Consider the following 19,048-nt stretch of genomic DNA (forward strand, 5'->3'; position numbering starts at 1 on the left):
TATATCATTGCAGGAGGCACATGCTGTCACTGTCCTATTACTGGTGATGGTAACTTTGATCCTTTGGTTAAATTGGTGTCTACCATGTTAATCCACAGTTAGTGTTTTACCTTTGAAAATGATAAAATATTTTGTATAGAGATACTTTGAGAGTATTACTTACCTTGTTTCCTCATGAAACTTTTATTTACTACTATTAGTATCCACTGATCTTTCTTCCCTGACTGTATTATGATGGCTACCTAATGGTGACTCTAATCCTATCATTTCAACTACAGTTATTAATTAACATTCTACTGTGAAGAAAATTCCCTTCTCTACCATTTATTTAAATCAATGTAGACTCATAGACTCCTATTTTAGTCAATGGGGTTTAATCTATTACCATATTTATATTGATATTCACCTCCCAGATTTGGATGGTGAGTGCTCCTCCACGCTAACTCCCTGTCCTGTTGACAAATCCCTATGATTTTTTGAGCAGTGTTTTATTTTCTGGCATAAGATGTCCCAGATTCATACTTTCCTTGCCCCAGCCCTAGGATCAGCCATTTCTCTAAGGATCCCTGATTTCCTTTAATGGAGAATGGTATTTCAAAATCAAAGTGTAGGCTGGACACTGGTATAATCATGCCACTGGGGGTTGGGGGGCATCATGGTTTAAAGGCCTTCTCAGCATAGATCCACACATATTTATATCTGTTCATCTATTAAAAATCTTGAATTCAAATTCATACCTCCTGTTTCAGTTCAACAGCACAGGGTTCATCCTAGCATCTACCCTATAATTCCATTCTCAGGTAGTGACAGACCTGGTTCCCTTTATCCTCAAAATAATTGGCCATTTCTCCTGTATGTAACCAATTTCCAGCCCTGACATCCTGGTGGCCTTGTTAGTCCAACCATCTCTTTGGCTCTGACCCTCATGCCCCTCTAAGCCCCACCAGCCCTGGCTGCCTCTATGAAGGGAAAGGGAAAAGGATCTAAATACTCAAGTGTTAAATATCCCTGGCTTATACCACCAACAACCTCCTCTTCCTTTGTGTTCAACTGTTCACAGTTCAGGGATTTTTTTTCCTCTTTTTTGGATGATTTTTTATTACAGTTTACATTCAATATTATTTTATATTAGTTTCAGGTATACAGTGGTTAGACAATCATAAACTTCACAAAGCGTTCCTTCCAATATTGTCAGTATTCACCTGGCACCATACAGAGTTATTACAATATTATTGACTATATTCCCTATGCTATAGTTTACAAGGGATTTCTTAGACTGTTTATCAATTTAACATATTTATTGAGCCCTGTGCTGGGAACTATAAGTGCAGATTAAGTTCTTGTCTTTAAGAACACAAGTCTAGTGGAATAAACAGAAATACACAGACTGTTAGAAGCACCAATTTGAGTGTGCTGGGTGAATACAAAGGGAGAGCACCCAAAATAGGCTGGGCTGTGCTTCTGGAATGCTTCCCAGAAGAGGTAGCATTGAAGCTGAATCTTGAAAAGCAAACTTTTGGGTGGAGGTGGGAGTCAGGTAGAGGGAAATTGGATACAGGCAAGAAGAGACCAAATCACTATCACAGAAACACAGTAATTTGACAATTATGGAAAATGAGGCTGGATTAACCAATGTTACATCAATAAATGAAAAACAATGAAGCTGGAGAGAGAAATAGGCTGTGGTCTTAGAATTTGAGAGTTTTAGCTTATGTAGGTAGAAATCTTTATGTCTATGTGTGTAGACATAAGCAGGGAGGTTGTATGGAGAAGTGGGTTAAGGACAAAATCCTGACAAGCACCAACATTTAAAAGGAAGCTGAAGGAGAGATGAGGTGGCAAGATAAAACTGGGGAAAGCAGCTATCTATATCAATGAATCTAAGGAGGGAGTCATTGCCAGGGTCACTTAAGGTGAGGACTGAAAACTCCTTTTGGTTCTGATAATTAGGAGGTCCCTAGAGCCTTTCATATGTGTACTTTTGGTGAAGCAAAGGGGTAAAAGTGAGATTGTAGAGGCTTAAGTAAATGAGGGGTTACTATCTCTTCTGACTAAAGGAGTGGTTAGAGCTCCAAAGCTAAGTAAGGTCAGAATATAGACCTTATAGACAAGCTTCTAGTTTGGGTCACTGAGACCTGCCTACTTCGGACAAAAGGAATCTATGCCCAAATTTTCTAGCTTCCTCTTTTCCTTCTTTCCCAATCCTTGTTCATTACATACAATAATTTTCTAATTTTCTACTCTGTATTCTCAACAGCCAGCACTGTATCTGAAACATAATAGTAGCTCAATAAAGTTTGTTGAATAATTGTGGAGTTATTCACTCTAACCAGTAGAGGGAGCTGAAGGAATATCACCAGGGAGTGTTAACCTATAGAAGGAGTGGGAAGAAAGCCACACACACTCTGCCCTCTAGGAGGAGCATCAAGCCTCTTGTCTTCCACACATTCCTGAGGAAACTTACATGAGGAGTTTCCACTTTTAGCTAAATAAGAAAAAGTGAGTTCATTTATTTTTATTGAATTTTTACATTTTATTGAATTTATTTAGATGACATTATTAATAAAATTATTTAGGTTTCAGGTACACAATTCTACAACACATCATCTGTTATTATATTGTGTGTTTACCACCTCAAGTCAAGTCTCCTTGCATCACCATTTATCCCACCTTTACCTTGTTCTACCTCCCTCCACCCTCCCCTTCTCTCTGGCAATCATCATACAGTTGTCCATGTCCACGAGTCTTTCTTCCTTTTTTTCCTTTGAAAAGTGAGTTCATTTAAAGAAACATTGTAAGTAAACAATAGTATGAGTGATAGATATCTAGATATGGCCAAAATCATCAAAGTAAACTATAAATCAGAACTCAGATCCAGGAAAGTATTGGGTCACAGTGGTGTGTAGAACTGTGTGTTGAATCTGTGTGGAATGCTCTTTTTGGGTTTCTCTTTGTATTCTCTCTTTCTTCTGTGAAGTGTGATAAGAGAAGTCCGGTACCTCTTTAGCTTCTGAGAAGACACCCACTGCTTTGAAGATCAAGGGGAGAACCTGTCTGGGGCTTAGGGAAAAAAGATCTTAAGGAGCACTTGAGCCCTGGTTTGTGAGGTCCTGGTTGGTTTGGAACTGAGGATTTTCATGGGGACTTTTATTTATTTTATTTTTTAAAAATATATTTTATTGATTTTTTACAGAGAGGAAGGGAGAGGGACAGAGAGCTAGAAACATCAATGAGAGAGAAACATCGACCAGCTGCCTCCTGCACACCCCCTACCGGGGATGTGCCCGCAACCAATGCACATGCCCTTGACCGGAATCAAACCTGGGACCTTTCAGTCCGCAGACCGACGCTCTATCCACTGAGCCAAACCAGTTTCGGCTTCATGGGGACTTTTAATGCTAAAACAAGGAAAGTCCCAGACAAACTTGGACCAATCAGTCACCCTAAAAGGTTTCTTGCCTCCTTAGGTATGGTTTTCCTTTTGTTTGTGTTTTATTACCTATCTTTTCTGACTAAAGGAGTGGATAGAGCGCCAAAGCTAAGGTCAGAATGTATCCCTCAGAGAAAGAAGTTACTGAGGCCTGCCTACTTTGTTGTTGTTTCTTAAAGAAATTCTTTTATTTTGATACTAGAGGCCTGGTGCACGAAATTCGTGCACGGTAGGGGTGGGGGGTGTCCCTCAGGCCAGCATGCACCCTCTCCAATCTGGGACCCCTTGAGGAATGTCCGACTGCCCGTTTAGGCCCAATCCCAGGATCGGGCCTAAACGGGCAGTCGGACATCCCTCTCACAATTCAGGACTGCTGGCTCCCTGATTCTTAGAGAGAGAGGAAGGAGCGGGTGAGAGAAAGAGAAACATTGATGTGAGATGTGAGAGCTGAACATTGATTGGCTGCCTCCTGCACACCCCCTACTAGAGATTGAGTCCAAAACCCAAGCATGTTCCCTGACTGGGAATGGAACCAGCAACCTTTGGATGCCACAAGATGATGCCCCAATTGAGTCACATCAGCCAGACAAGGCCTGCCTACTTTGGACAAAGAAATTTTTAGTCTAACCCATCTGGTGACTGCACTGAAGTCTGAGGTGAAAGCCCAAGCTAATACAGTAGTTCTTTGTCTGATTCTGTCCTTCAAGCATTTGTCTCCCTCCAGGATGGGGGTGGGAGGAGGGTAACTGTGGCTGTTGTAGGTGGTGGGTCAAGAAATCTAGGATTTGTAATCCTGACCATGCATATTTCCTCCTCAAAGACAAAACTAACATCTCATAGCAGTGTTTAAAATCATTTTCTCTTTTATTGTTTTCTTCATTATTTGTTATTCATTTTATAATTATAAATTATGAAGAAAAAAGGCTCATAAAAGTTCAAACCTTATAGAAATATGCAAATATTTCTATTCAAATAAATAGTCTTTCCTGTACAGCCTTCACATTTATAATATATATGCATACTTTAAAACTTTTTATTAAAGTGCAACATACAAAAGAGTGTACAGATTACTGAATTATCACAAACTGGATGTTTTAGGAATGTTCTGGAATGTTGTATGTGACCTGGTTGATGGTTGCATGGGTTTATTCAGATTATGATCATTCATAGGGGGTGAATGGCTGGAAGTGGGCATTAGGGGGCACTTCAGGAGTTTTGGAATATTCTATGTTGATCTGGGTGATGGTTTATGGGTTTATTTTTAGCAACTGTATAATATTCCCTTGTATGAACATTTCATTATTTTACTAATCCTTAACTTTAATTGATTGTCATTTAGGCTCTTTATAATTTATTAGTATATATAAGTAATAACATACATTTATCTTTGCTTCTGTATTTCTGCAGAAGATAGTCTTAGAAGTGATAAATTGCTGTGTCAAAGAGTATGTACATTTTATTCATGAGTTCCCTTTTGAAAAGTTTAATACAAGTTCAGTGTAAAAAATTCAAACAGTAAAAAGAACATCAAGAAAAAGTCAGTCTTTCTTCTATCCTTGATCCCCAGTTCCATAAGGTCCTTCTTCAGAAGCAACCAGATTTATCAGTTTCAGGTGGGTTCTTCCAGAGATAGCCTATGCATTTACATAGTTTACTTAAAGCCATACCTCCACCCTACCAAGATTGTACCAATTTATATCACCAATAAGGTATGAGAGTTCCCATTACTCACTAGAGATGATTCAATGGTTCTGGAAAGGTTGAGTAAATGAAACATATTTCATTCATTCCATCATTTATTAAAAACACATTCACATGTTTCAAAATTCAAAAGGTACAAAAAAGCCGATAGTGAAATATCTCCCTCCTATCTTCATCCCCCAGCTTCTCTCCTCAAAAGCAATTGCATTTTTAGTTTTTTGTGCATCCTAAAAGAGAAAGTTTGCATATGAAAACAAGTGTATCTATATATAATTTTTTTTCAAAATTTTACACAAACTGTAGCATATTTGTATGAGTTATAACTGGGTAAGCTCCCTCTCCATCCTCCAAAATCTTAGTGACTTTAAACAATAATTGTTCTTTTTTTTTTCCCCTCTGATGAATCTGTGGGTAAGTTGGACAATTCTACTGTTCGGGGCCAGGCTCAGTTGATCTCAGCTGATGAGTTTGAGCCAACTGGGGATTGGTTGGTCTAGAATGGCCTCAACTGGGATTATTTGACTGTATACCACAGTGCCTTTCATCTTCCAGTTTTTTCTCATTGTGGTGTCAAGATTTCACAAAAACAGAAGCACACAGGCCTCTGGGAGCCTAGGCTTGTACCTGGCATACCATAACTTTTGTTATATTCTATTGACCAAAGCAAGTCATGAGGCTATCCCAGATTCAAGGGATGTGACCAGCTGCAAAGTCACTTTGCAAGGGGTGTGGGATTAGGGAAGGGAAGAAGTAAGGGCAATTTATTCCAATCACAATGCTATAGGAATTGTTCTGTACCTTACTCCCCCCCAATACTATATTTTGGGGATGATTTCATGTTAGTCCTCAAAGAGCTTCTTCAGTTTTTTTAAACCATTTTATTTTGCTAGTCCCCTGTTGAAGGAAATTTTGATTGCTCTCAATCTTTTGCTATTATCTAACAACTAGAGGCCCAGTGCACAGATTCGTGCACCGGTGGGGTCCCTTGGCCTGGCCTGTGGGGATCAGGCTGAAACCGGCAGTCTGACATCCCCTGAGGGGTCCCAGATTGTGAGAGGGTGCAGGCCAGGCCGAGAGATGCCACTGGTGCATGGATCTCTAGTATGCATACAAGATCTTTGGTTAATCTCTTCCCACGCTCCCCCCGCCACCCCTTCCCTCTGAGATTCATCAGTCTGTTCCTGTTTCCATGCCTGTGCATTGAGCGTCTGCCCCATGGTGATCAGTGCGCATCATAGCTACCAGTCGAATGGTCAAACACTTAGCATATTAACCTTTTATATATATAGACTAGAAGCCCAATGCTTGAAATTTGTGCAAGGGGCTCAGCTCCCACTGCTGCAGTGGCTGCCTCTACTCCCACCACCACTGTGACCACCTCTGCCTCAGCCCCTGCCTGCCATGACGGCTGCCTCTGCCTTGGCCCCCGCTGCCGCGGCTTCGTCTGGAAGGTCGTCCGGGAAGACATCTGGTCTAATTAGCATATTACATTTTTATTATTATAGATACTATAATGAATATCATTGATCATATGTCAGTTAAGTTTATAAAAGTAGAACTACTGGTTCAAAGGGTATGTGTATTTGTAATTTTGATAGATATTTCCAAATTTAATTTAAAAATTTCAGCATTTAATTTAGAAAAATCTTAAACCTATAGAAAAATTTAAAATATTAAAATAGTCCTAAGAACACTAATATACCCTTCAACAAAATTAGTTAATATTTTGCTACATTTGTTCTTTTTCTCCCTCTCTCCCTCTCTCCTTCTCTATCCTCTCCCATCTGTGTAGCAACAACAAAGAGTTAATATCCCCAATATATGAAGAACTCTTAAATTCCAGAGGGGGAAAAGGCTAAAAATCCAAAGAGGATTTACACACACATATTTTTATGAACCATTTGAAATTAATTTGCAGATATCAAGACATTTTTTCAGACACCTTTTCAGCCTCTAATTACCTTAAAAACAAGGGTGTTTGCCTACATAATTACAATTTTGTTAGCAAACTCAATAAATTTAACATTGATAAAATATTTAATTCACAGTCCATATTCAAATTTCCCAAATTGTCTCAATAATGTCCTTTAGAGCTTTTTTAAACCAAGGATTTAAAATTCGGGGTCAAAGAACATGCAAATTTATTTACTTGTCAAGTCTCTTTAGTTTCCTTTAATACAGAACAATCCCCCACTTTTTTTTAGTCACTCATGAAATATTCATTTTTGAAGAGTCTGGGCCAGTTGTCTTATATAGTGCCCTGTCATTTATAATTGGAAGATTGTTTCCTCATGATTAGATTTGGTTATACATTAGCAATTAGTTAAACATTTTTAGCAAGAATACCACAAAGCTCATTCCCATTGCATCACATCAGGAGATACATGATGTCAGTTGTCCCACTGGTGATGCCAAGTTTGATCACTTGGTCAAGATAGTGTTCTCCAGATTTCTCCACTGTAAAGGTACCTTTCCCACTTTAAATTAGTATTTTAAAAAGTAGATGACCATGTAAATGTCCTGCTCCCCAACAACTTCTACCCAATAGTTTTGGCATCCATTAGTAATGCCTACCCCAATCAGTTTTTAAGATGGTGGCTGCAAAATGATGTTTTCCTGATTATATCATTCCTTGCACATTTATCAGCTAGCATTTCTTTGTAAAGAATGCTTCCCCCCACCCCCTGTGGTACATTTACACAATGGAATACTACACAGCTGTAAAAAGAAAGAATTCTTACCATTTGCAGCAGTATGGCTGGACCTGGAGATTATTATGTTAAGCGAACTAAGCCAGTCAGAGAAAAATAAATATCACATAATCTCACTCATATGTGGAATATAATGAACAAAATAAACTGATGAACAAAATAGATCCAGAGACATAGAAGCATGAAATAGATTGATGAATTTCCGCAGGAAGGTGGGGGCAGGGGATGGGGGGCTGGAGGGTGGATGGGTGGGAAGAGATCAACCAAAGAACTTGTATACAGCCTGGCCGGCATAGCTAACTGGTTGAGCGTTGACTTATGAACCAGGAGGTCATGGTTCGATTCTGGGTCAGGGCACATGCCCAGGTTGTGGGCTTGATCCCCAGTGGGGGGCATGTGAGAAGCAGCCGATCAATGATTTTTCTCTCCCTCTCCTTTCTTTCTGAAATCAATAAAAATATATATATTTTAAAAGAACTTGTATGCATATATGCATAACCCATGGACACAGACAATAGGTTGGTGAAGACCTGTAGTAGGGGATGAAGGCGGGCTAGAAGGGGTGAGTGGGGGAAAAAGGGAAACATATGTATTAATTTCAACAATTAAGATTAAAACACACACACACCAAAAAACGGACTGATGAATTTCAGAAGGAAGGCAGGGGGTGTGGAGTGTGGGCAGGGGGTGTGGAATGTGGGTAGGGAGTGATTAGTCTGGAACCTGTATGCATATATGTATAGCCCATGGACACACATAATAGTGTGGTGAAGGCCTGGGAGGGGCAGGTGCGGGCTGGAGGGGGTCAATGGGAAAAAACAAACAAAAAAAGGGACATCTGTAGTACTTCCAACAATAAAGATAATTTTTTTAAAAAGAAAGCTACCCCTCTTCTTTTTGCATATCACCTCAAATTCTTTTAAAATTATTTTTCAATGTGTTACAATATTATATTACATAAAGAAAATGAAAGTTAAAACCTTTTCATGGCAGCCCTGACTGGTGTGGTCAGTAGTTAGAGTGTCACCCAATGCACCTAAGAGTCACGGGTTTGATTCCCAGTGGGGGCACATACCGGAGTTTTGGGTTCTATCCCCAGTGACCCTGAGGCAACCCATTGATGTTTCTCTCTCACTGTCTCCCTCTCCCTTCCTTTCTCTAGAATCAATGAAAAACGTAGCCTCAGGTGAGGATTTAAAAAACAACAACAAACTTTTTCATGGCAAAAAAATATATTAGCAAAGTCAAAAGGAAGCTGGCAAAACACATCTACAAAAAGGGTTAATATTGGGGGGTCCAGCGAAGGTGGGTGCTGGCTGGGGCCCCCCTGATTGCCTCGCTTGTATCCCTGCAGAGGGAGGCGACCTGCAGCTGCAGTGGGGGGCAGGGCCAGTGAGTGGGTGGCAACAGGGGGTGGGGCTGGTGAGTGGGCGGTGCCAGGCTGGCCAAGGTGGGTGCCAGTGGGGCCCCCACAATTGCCCTGCTGGTTGCCCCACAGTTTGGCCCTGATCGCCCTCCAGGCCTAGGGACCCTACCCTTGCATGAATTTCATGCATCCGGCCTCTAGTACTTGAAATAATGAACAAATGCATGAACTACTGGGTTCTTATACTCACCAATGGGGCCTGCTATTTCATAATTGAATGACTGAATGAAGTGGAAACAAGAAGTGTTGTCTACAATGTAGACTCTACATCCATTTTTTCTTTAGTTCCCTCTCCCCCTTCTGTGTCAATTCTTAGCCAGTTTCCATAGTAAAATCACTCTCCTAATTTTTCTCCCTAATTACCATTTCATGTCCATTTATTAAGTAAAGTAAAACCTTAAGCACGACCCATAAGCATAAAACAAAAATAAGATAAGCTGCAAGATTTAAAGAGCAATTAGTTGTTACTATCTAAAGTGCTTGAAAATGTCCCACTTTCTTATCTTTCTGTAGTTATTTTCTCATGCACCAAAACATGAAAACTGAAAAATAATTTGTTAAAAGCATTCCAACATGTGTTTGATTTTATTGCTAAAACTTCATTCTACAGTTTCATTGCAAACATAGAGTATTTTAGATTTTAGCTTTACTTTTGTGAAATAACTTGGAACCTTACTACCATACTTTGTTTCTTTGTTTTGGGCACACCCCCCCAAAAAAAATCAATAAGCGTTAGAAATGTAACACACTTGTAAGTTGGGGAGACTGAATTTTTATGAATGCCCATTGATTGAATTTCTTAAGGAGACTTTAAGCAGTTGTACTTTTTATTCTACCAGTAGAAGTCCTGGTGGATTTTTCTATTATACTTAATTTTTAACATGTAAAATAAAGCTTTCTTCAAACATTGATTTTTTTTTCCTCAGAACTTGAATGAGTCTCTTGATTTTGCAAGTCCAGAAAGACAAACTTTCCCCCATACAGTCATTGTAAAAGGAGCCTCATGGTAGTAGATCCTATTTTCTCTAATACTGTAATTATAGATTGATTCAATAAATTTTACTTAAAAATATTTCTCAATTGAAACAGCACTAGAGAAAAATCATATGTCTTAGACTAGAGTAGCTTGAGTCTGCTACAAATTGGTTTTATCCTTATTTTTGTGTGTTTAGAAGTTTTGATAATCTATATAAATAAACATGCTGCATAGCAGTGGTTTACTACAGTAAAGCAGCATTTTGCAGGGTGCTGTTAAAAGGCTTTGATGAATGTTAATACAAATTGAATTGGGACAACTAAGGGTTTGAAGTTAAAATTTAGGTAGCATGCTTTAAATTACTTATTGTAAAAGTACTATATGCTCATTTGAGAATATACAAAAAGCAACAGAAAATAGAAGAAGGAAAAATTTTAAGTGAAAATAAAACCACCACAATTACACCAGGCAGAAATAGTTATATTTTTCCTACATAATTGAGCTCATATATTATGTGCAATATTTTAATCTATGAAAGCACTTACACTTTGATAGTATTTTTAAAAATAAATAAATTGTCATTCAGGGTATTATATGTTGTGTTATATGTTTGTATACTACTGTGATGACTGGTTTGATAGTCCTGTGTCTAGAAAACAATTCCTATAAGTCCTGTTTCAACTACCTGCAGATGTCAGTGTGGATCTGAGTGTGGTTCAACAGTTTGTTCTTTGATGTGATGGGGCAGTTGAAGTCCAGTTGTGAACCAGTTTCTTATTAAACAAATACCAGTTTAGTTTGGATGATAAATATGAGCTGCAAGGGCCTTTAGTTGCTGAAACTTCTTTTTAAAATTTTTAATAAACATGGATATATTTTCTAGTTACAGAGGTTCGCAGAAGAGTATACACTCTTCTTCCCAGCCTTTATTAAATGTTACCGTGCTAGAGAGGTGGAATTGATATAGCTGGGCTTATTAAATCTGACTTCAACCCAGATGGCAAGTCTGAGGGTATATTACTAGCTGTGTTGGTTTACTTTCTGCTGCTATCGCTTATTTATTTATTTATTTATTTATTTATTTATTTATTTATTTTGCTATCGCATATTTAAAACCAATAATTCCACCTCTCAAAGAGCATCATTTTTGTCATTCATTTTGACTCTTCTTTTCTTTTCTATGTGATTCCACTCTTCTACTTCACAGTATAAAAAGCCATAGTGTTTATTAGGTTAGGAAATTGTCAGAGAGACTTGCAGTGGCTCATTGTGGCAAAACCCTGTTTTTCTTGGGCTACGACATAAATCTACCATCTGTTTCATAAACTAGCAAGCTTCCTCTCAGCTATAATTTGCTGTATATATTGGTACATAAATTGTTGGTGGCTTATGTTTACCTAGCAACAGAATCTGTTTGGCAGAAGGCAGTGGGAAAGGAGGCTCCCTTCCTTCCTTTCTTTTCTCTCTCTCTCTCTCTCTCTCTTCCTTCCTTTCTAGAAGTTTCATCTACCAATTTTCTTCAAGTGCAAGAAAGGCAGATGTACTGGGCGAAACAATCTGCCTTTTATATTATTTTAACCCAAATTGCCTAGTAAATGCCCACTTTGGAAGATATTTTTGCTACTTTTATTACCTTGTGTATAACTGAAAGCCCTCTCTTGTTTTTCTTTTATAAGCAAACTTCTTATAAATCATTGTGAAAAACTGTCTTGATCTTTTAGCTCTCAAAGACCACTGAGTTTTGGAACGGCCCACATCTGTCCAGTTAAATTTCTCCAGTGTTCTTAGTGTCACTTATAGGTTTGGGGTGTTGAATTTACATTTCAAGAATATTGATTTGGGAAACAGAAAGACAAATATTGTATTGTGGACAAATAGTTATATGTGGAATCTAAAAAAATAAAAGTAAGACTCATAGAAAGAGAGTAACTCATGATGGCCAGGGGGCTGGTAGGTAGAGAAAATGGGATATTGGATAGAGGGTTCAAACTTCCAGTTAGAATATGTATAAATTGTGAGAATCTAATATACAACTTGGTGACTACAGTTAATAAGTGTTGTGTAAAAAAAAAAGGTAGCTATGTGAGGTAATGGATGTGTTCATTAACTTGATAGTGGTAATAATTTCACATCCTATATAATAAAAGCATAATATGCTAAGTGTCCGACCTTTTGGTTGACCACTCACCCAGTCACTATGATGTGCACTGACCACCGGGGGCAGATGCTCCAACCAATAGGTTTGCTTGCTGCTGCTGGGGTCTGGCCTATTGGGACTGGACGAGAGGGCCAGACATGCCCTGGAGCCCTCCCATGGTCCCTCCCTGGCTGGCCGGCCCCCATCGGCCCCAATTGGAACTGGGCAAGAAGGTCTTGATCGGGCCCCAATCACCAGCAAGGCTGAGGGACCCCACCTATGCACAAATTTGTGCATTGGGCCTCTAGTCCTAATATATAAAAACCCTGGGTCATAATGACCAGTAACGACCGAGGCTCCACCAACTGGAAGTCAGTCCTGCAGTCAGCCCTAGGTTGTTGTGGCAACCAAGTGCTGACTGCTTCTGCTGCAGGTGCGGCTCCCCAGCACTGATTGCTGAGGGGGCTGAGAATCAGGGCCAGAGAGAGGCCTGAAGGGAGAAGCAGGACTGATCCATTGCCTCTGTGGATCAGTACTTGCCTCTTTCTTTCTCTCCCAGTCTGGTCAGCAGCTGCGCCTCCATTTCTCTCCAGTCCTCCACCAGGGCTGCTGATCAGCCCTGCCTTTCTGATAAGGCCCTGTTGATAGACCCAGAGATGCTGACTGGCATAGAAACCGACCAATCAGAACCAAATCTGGGTGAAATGCGAGGAGCCAATGGCTGCCTAGAAGGCAGAGCTTTTGACACTGACTGGCATAGAAACCGACCAATCAGAACCAAATCTGGGTCAACTGTGAGGAGCCAATGGCTGCCTAGGAGGCGGAGCTTTTGACGCTAACTGGCATAGAAACCAACCAATCAGAACCAAATCTGGGTCAACTGTGAGGAGCCAATGGCTGCCTAGGAGGTGGAGCTTTTGACACTGACTGGCATAGAAACTGACCAATCAGAACCAAATTGGTCGGCAGAGGAGGGCAGTTGGGGGCAAGATCAGGCAGGCAGAGGCAGTTGGGGGTGAGATCAGGCAGGCAGGCAGTTGGGGGTGAGATCAGGCCGACAGGGGAGAGCAGTTAGGGGTGATCAGGCAGGCAGGCAGGCAGAGGCAGTTAGGGGCAATCAGGCAGGCAGGTGAGTGGCTAAGAGCCAGCGGTCCCAGATTGCAAGAGGGTTCAGGCTGGGCTGAGGGAACCACCCCTCCATGCACAAATTTTGTGCACCTGACCAATAGTGTATATATAATCAAATTATCATGTTGTGAATTTTAAGTATATTACAATTTTATTTTTCAACTGTATCTCAATAGAGCTGGGGTGGTGCAGGGCAGAGGAATACTGGTCAGGACCTGGTAGTTTTTGTTTGTTTGTTTGAAATATATTTTTATTGTTTTCAGAGAAGAAGGGAGAGGGAGGGAGAGATAGAAACATCAATGATGAGAGAGAATCATTGATTGTCTGCCTCCTGCACACCCCCCACTGGGGATCAAGCTCACAACCTGGGCATGTGCCCTAACTGGGAATCAAACCATGACCTCCTGGTTCATAGGTCGATGTTCAACCACTGACTCACACCAGCCGGGGAAGACCTAGTAGTTTTTAAGTTAAGTGTAACAGAATCAAGCATCTTACACTGTGTTGTCTGCATTACTTTAATTTTTCTTTAGTTGAATGAGTTGCATATTTCTCCCAATTCACTTTTTTAGCTTTCTAATCAGCAGAACGATGTTTCTGCTAAAAGAAAAATAAACAAAGGGAGAAAAAAGTTCTGACTTTCCTTAACATTAGTTATAGACATCATATGCTGTTAAAGGTTAGAGTGTACTTTATGCCTTCATTTTAAGAAGGGAAGGAGGTGTTGTCCTGTCAACTTTCTTCACAAAGCACCAGGGTGTAATTTTCTGTGGTCTTATCACATTACTATTGCATTTGTGCAAGTGGCTGGCTTTTTGTTTTGATCTACAACTGTTGTGTAGTTTGCTATGAAGAGGCAGTTTGGAGGTTACTAACACACTCCTCCCTCCAAACAAAAAGAAAAAAAAAAAGAAAGAAGAAATGATTAGGAAAAAGAACTACTATTCTATTCTTCAACGTTGAAACTAGTCATAAGAGAGACTGTAGCAGAATTATTATACAGAAAAAGTTCCTTTGGCCAGAGCCTTCCCATATTTTCATTTTACAGTCTTTGTTCCTGCCCCCTTAAATCTCTGACTGTTCACATGGGAATTAACTGGCATGTTTCAGGTGTACAGCATAGTGGTTAGACAATCATATACTTTACAAAGTGTTCCTCCTGATATTTCCAGTACCCATCTAGCACCATACATAGTTATTAAAATACTAGAGGTCTGGTGCACGGCATTTGTGCACTGGGGCTGGGGGGGTGGCTCAACCTGGCTTGCACTCTCTCGCAGTCCGGGACTCCTCAGGTGATGTCCACCTGCCAGCTTAGGCCTGCTCCCTGCTCCCTGAGGGGTCCTTAGCACTGCCTTGGAGGCAGGAAGGCTCCCGCCACTGCCACAGCCATGAGCCTGCTGGCGAACCCGGCTTCTGGCTGAGTGGCGGTCCCTCTGTGGGAGCGCACTGACTACCAGAGGCCAGCTCCTGCATTGAGTGTCTGCCCCCTGGTGATCAGTGTATGTCATAGCTACCAGTTGTTCTGCCATTCGGTGGATTTGCATATTAGCCTTTTATTATATAGGATTATTGACCATATTTCCTATGCTGTACTTTATATCCCCATGACTATTTTGTAACTACCAATCTGTAGTTCTCAATCTCTTCACATTTTTCACCCAGTTCCTCCATCCCCTCCCCTCTGGCAACCATCAGTCTGTTCTTTGTATCTATGAGTCTGTTTCTGAGAAATTAGCATATTGAGCCAGGGGATCAAGACCCATTTCAAAAAAGCAGATACTAGTAGTTAAAGGTGAAGGAGAGAAGATGAGCTAGTCAGAGAAGGGCTGGCAAAGGAAAAAAAGCAGAAGATTGGGCTTTTGAGACAGGAGTGAGTCGCATGATGGGTCCTGGAGGAATAAGTGATCAAGGAGGAAAGTTCATTGTCTCAGTTAACCAACACTTATTCAGCAATGATTATGTGCCAGGGACAGAAGGTGGGAGAAGCAGGTTAGAGAGAAGTAATTTTAGGAGGATGATAAGTGGAAAAAATGGTGTAGGATGCACCAAAAGTTTTCGGTGGCTTTATTTCTGCAAAGAAGATACAGAAGTCAGACTGCAAAGGACTAAAGAAGGAATTTAGGGGTGAAAGCAAATTCTCATTCTAAAAGTTTGGCAGCATTTAGAGACTTGTAGCTAGCTACAAGGGTAGAAGGGTCACTTGTAAGGTAGTTGTTGCTATTGTTGATGATGGTGAGACTGAAGAGCCCATGAGATAAGAAAGAAATCAGAGGACACTATTGAAAATTGCTATCCAGTAGAACTTTCTGTGATCATGGAAATTTTCTCTGTCTTTGCTGTGCCATATAATAGCCACATGTGGCTTTTAAGAACTTGAAATGTGGCTAGGTCAATTAGAAAACTGAACTTTTAATTTAATTTAATTTTAATTAATTTATATTTAAATAGCTTCGTGAAGCTAGTAGCTACCATATAAAATGGTGCAGGTCTAGAGGGAGAGGATAAATGTGGGAGTAGAAAAGTGGGAAGGGATGAATTCTACAACAGAGGAGAAGATAGATAACTTTGAGAATATTCAGGGTGGAAAAACATCATCTGATGTGAGAGATATTCTAACATTTCCAATAGCTAAGTGAGTTTATACCCATAGCTTCAAGCAACATTTGTAAGAGGTTTGTAAGCAAGCTCATCTACTAAGAATGGGGAGTTGGGAGGAAGACTGGAATATTCACAGTGTAAGATGAATAAGGAACAATTGGGCCATGGTGGGAGCTAAGCTGTAATTGACAGCATGAATTTGTGTTGGGCCAAGTCTAAGGGGCTTGATATGGGCCAAAGTTGTACTGGGCCAAATGTGAACAATCCCATATAAGGTTCTTTTTGGAGTGAAAAAAATGAACTAAAAGATGTGGAAAAGATTATTATGTAGTTTAAGCTTAGAAAGTTATGTTTAAGTGTATCTCAGCAGCTCTATTACTCTACATTAAACATTTCCTGGTACATTTCATTGTTTTATTCTGATGAGTTTAAGCCTTGATACAAAATGCATTTGAAAGAATCTTACCAGACAAGTTTGGCCCTTCTGCCTGAGTGCTATTTGGTTAGGATAATCTGCTGGATTCCATTGCTTATTCTCATGAAAGAGTTTTGGGGGAGCTCACCCATCTCTGGTGTAGGGATGTCGGTGGCAGGTGGCTTCTTTATAGCTATAAAAATTATAGCACTGTACAAAATCATTGCTACTTAACACCCTTTCCAGATGTCCTTGGAGGGTAGTAGCAGGAGATGGTTATTGCATTATACTAGATCCTATTTATGGGGAAGGAGAAAAATTAAGGGATTGAGGAGATAGGAATGGAAACTGATGAGCTAAGGTTTTTCTATATGTCAACAACACAAAAGAATTATGAACTAAAGAGAGTTTTTTAAAAAAATAGTCCAGGTATAGACAACAGTTTAAAATCTTGATGTTTTTATTAGAACTATCCACCAAGTTCAAAATTTTAGCTTCAGAAAATTCTAAATGCACGCTTTGGTTAACCAGTGAATCCTGTGGGTATATCCATGTAAGTCTTTGATTCTTGTTTTCATTGCAGCCTAATGCCCTTTGAAGAGGCTAGTTTGCATCAAAAGTCCATGGCAAATAATCCTGATTAGAACTCTTCTTCTAACATTAAGATATAAAATGATCACAATATATTTCATTTAATATATTCCAATTACCAGAAAGGGGCAATATGACTTTGCCATTCTAGAGTTCCAGTCAGGGCTTTACTGAAAAATAAAATACATGTTGTATCCTCAACTTGCCAATATCAGGCCTAGGTAATAGCCTTGCTAGTTGTTTTATCCATCAAGAAAAGCAATCTGCTATGATATCAAGACATTCCCCCAATTTATAGTAAGCCCTGATACCAAAGTATTTCAACCCAGTAGCTACAACCAAATGAAATTTCCAAAGATGAGGATAAAATTGGGGAAAGTCGAATCTAGAATGTCTCTAAAGTGTAAGGACTAACTCAGAAATTTTAAAATTTCAATTTGTTTATAAAGACATCTGTTCAATATCTTCCAAGAACCCCTAACATTGGTGGTGAGCTAGGGAGAAGACAGATATTCAAAGGTAGTATGCACTATGAGATATGAATCTGGCCCTCAAAATCTTATACTCTATTTGGGGTAACAGATCTGAAGCTTCTAAAGCACTTCAAGAATGATTAGGTACTAAATTATATAGTAAGGACCACAAGGGTGATTAGAACCTATCTCCTTAAAGATAAATGAGACATGCAATAGCATGGAAAGAATCCGGGACTAGGGTGTCTAAGGCCAGTTTTATCACTAATTGACTGTATCATCTTGGCTTGAAACTCTCTAAGTCATTAGTTGTTTTTTTTTTTCTCTAAGATGGAGATGGTGTGACCTGCTAAGCTTGCTTCCACAGAGGACTTCTTTGAAAGTTAAATGAGAGGGATGTTGTAGGTGAGTCTTGCCTGGAGTGGGAGGCTATAAAGAGGAAACCACCAATCTTACCTTCCCCCCAACAATTTCATCCCCTTCCATCTACCTCACAAAAAGATAGTGAAAGGGAACTAGTATTGGGGTTCTGAGCTCCTTGGGCAGTTAGAAAAGGAACAGAAACCAAAACAATCACTGGATGTGACAGAGATTGACAATCAAGAAGTCTAAAGCAGAGTGGGAAAGGTGGTAGAAAGGAGAAGGCAGGAGGAAGGAGAGGTACCAGAAGTCATCTCTCCCATTAACCTCCCTGCTAAGAGGTTCTGGAGAAGAGCCTCAAACATTAGGAAGTACAGATCCTGAAGGAAGATGTCAAGGAAGGGGGGGCCATCTCTCTCTATGTAGAATGGGACCCCCGCACAGCAGGCGCAGCAGCTTCACAGGCCATAGACACTTTCGTCACTGTAGGCAATGTATAGAAAGAAGTCTTCTTCATGGTGTTCCTGGTATAGCTGACCCATCGTGGCACTGGTGGGTGGAATGACATTGTTGACAAAGAAAAACAAGGCATCCTCAGCTCGGAGGTGAATTCACTTCCGGATCAAGAAATGGAACTGCCCAACTGTGAGATCAGAAGGCACCAGGTACTTCTTTTTGTTCAAGTCTCCTATCAGAGCTTTGGGAGCCTTTTCTACTATCACCGGGACCAGGTCCGGGTATTTCTGATCTTCTCGCCCTCAGAGCGGCGCTTCTGGAACGGATGCTCCTCTTTATACACGAACTTCATCCTCCCGGGAACCAGGCTGGACCGGACTGGGCTGAGGGAACTTAGGGAGGGGGGGCCCCCCGGGGACGGCGGGGGTGGGGGAGGGGAGTTGGGGGCGGAGGCAGCCACACAGCATATTTCTTGACTTCCAAGCCAGGGTTCTCTTCCTGACCTCATAATGCCTCTTAAATATCAATACTCTCAGCCATGGCCTGTGTGGCTTGGTAGGTTGGAGTGTTGTCCTGTACACCAAAAAGTGGTGGGTATGATTCCCAGTCAGGGCACATACCCAGGTTGTGGGTTTGATTCCTG

At 40.4% G+C, this 19,048-nt stretch overlaps 1 pseudogene; it reads right to left on the bottom strand.

Annotated features, from left to right (window-relative positions):
- Positions 1–18,288: 18,288 nt before the first annotated feature.
- Positions 18,289–18,809, bottom strand: LOC103300085 (gamma-aminobutyric acid receptor-associated protein-like; annotated as a pseudogene).
- Positions 18,810–19,048: the final 239 nt, after the last annotated feature.

Source organism: Eptesicus fuscus, chromosome 1 (assembly GCF_027574615.1).
Source record: "Eptesicus fuscus isolate TK198812 chromosome 1, DD_ASM_mEF_20220401, whole genome shotgun sequence".
NCBI lineage: Eukaryota > Metazoa > Chordata > Mammalia > Chiroptera > Vespertilionidae > Eptesicus > Eptesicus fuscus.